This window comes from Stegastes partitus, unplaced genomic scaffold (genome assembly GCF_000690725.1).
Source record: "Stegastes partitus isolate 25-593 unplaced genomic scaffold, Stegastes_partitus-1.0.2 Scaffold2107, whole genome shotgun sequence".
Taxonomy (NCBI): Eukaryota; Metazoa; Chordata; class Actinopteri; family Pomacentridae; genus Stegastes; species Stegastes partitus.
In genome coordinates, this window is record NW_007579838.1 from 19,273 (window position 1) to 21,227 (window position 1,955).

The following is a 1,955-nucleotide window of genomic DNA, read 5'->3' on the forward strand; positions in this document are numbered from 1 at the left end:
ATTCATTTGATTTCTGAAAAAAGAACGACATCTTTGTGTGAACACTGCCTGCAGTTCAGCTGAACGATGAAATGCGACTATTTTAAGCTCAGATTTAGTTGATTTTTTTATGGAACTGTACATAACACATGATTAGTTCAGGGGCCTGATAAATGATATAATTTTATTCATTTTAGTTTTAAGGAAAAATGCGTGTCTCAAACCCAGCAGGCAGTTTTGTGATTCAGGGGGTTAATGAAGTTATTTATTAATTTGGGAACCTTCACACACACATTATTGAGCCTGCAGTGGCCTTTTTGTCAATTTCTTAACACATTTATGGACCTTTATTCGTGTTCTGTTCCGTCTTGTCCTCCTGAATGTCCGTCCTCTGCCGAGTAATGAGTTAAATCAGCAGAAGCACAGAGAATATCTGAACCTCCGCCTCCCGCCGTAATGTTCATCTCGTCCGAACGGGGCTTGAAAGCTTTTTTAAATCAAACTGAATTGACTATAAAAGGCCGACCAAAGCTGAGAGACGTCCCTCCAGATCTAATGTGCTGGACTCGAGCCAAAAGACAAACAATCTATCTCCGTCCGACCTCGCCGCGGTGGCGAGGTGACGTAACGCCGGAGTTCAGAGGTCGCCGAGGTCGAGGCATGCAGGTGCTTCGGAGAGCGAAGAGGGAAAAGCAGGGACGGCTGTAATAGAACCACAATCACGCAAAGCTGCGTGTGGTTTCCAGCTTCATGCCAAGACCTCTCACTCTCTGCATCCCAGACTTTCTCCCGGAGTTATCCAATCCCCCTGTCATCTCCCCACTCCCACTCTCGACCGCACACAAATGGTTTGAATAAGAAGTCTGCATGACTGGGCTGCGGCTACAGACGAAATCCTGAAGAGTGATAGTTTACTTAGCCTAAATACCCCCGATTAGACAAATTGAAACATTGTTGTTATGCGGTGGAAACTCAAGGACCTATTGGCCGAGCGCGTTCACCCCGTTCCGGAAAAGGCTGTGCTGAGCGGACTTTCGTCATGCGAAAACCACAAGAGCTGGCACGAGCGGAAAAAAACAAAACAAAACCGGGAAAAAAAAAAAAAAAAGCTAAAAATCCTCCAGCAAAACAAAAACTGTAAAACAGAAAGTGAACATTGTCAAATAGAGATGATTCACAAAGCAGGCAGGCACACGCGACTCAGGCTTCTGTGACTACTGAAAAACATGTCCGACCACAGGCTGACTTCATGATGTCACATTTTCCCCTCATTTTCTCCGGGATCACAAACATCCACGGAGCTGATCACAAACAACCTCGCTGGAAAACGAAGGAATCAATCACGGTGCCACGCTTAATGAAGGAATCGCTCAAACACGAGTTAAACGAGTCGACTTCCGAGTCCCACGGTGTTTAAAGTCAGCCAACTGTCATCCCATTAAAAGCTGTAATTTGTAAGGCCGCAGAGACCCTTTTTCTTGTTGCTACTTAAATATTACAGCGCACACATGCACCGCACATGCACACAGTCGGTAATAATACACCGAAATGATTCTAGCAGACTGCAGCAGTGGAGACTCATAAAACGGAGCGGTAGCTGCTTCGCCCGCCAGCCGACTCCGTCTGGACGGGCAGTCTGGTGTCAGAACTCAGCAGCTGGACTCAGGAATACAGACGCTCTGCAACCGGAGGGAAATGCATCGCGACTCCCACGACGAAACAAAACCTCCATCAGCTCACTGGTCCATCGAGAAAAGTTGATGAGTCACTAATTGACAGGACGAGAATCTATTAAATCAATCACATTCGACTGTCGCAGCTTTTCTGTGTCGGATACGACTGCTGCTCAAACAAACACATTGGTAGACGTGACACGTAACAGTTCTATTTATATTCATGATCCCCAGAGGATGAATCAAACTGACTTCTGGTGTTCGGTCAACTTTTCTTCTGAGTCAAAGCTTTCGCTTATACAG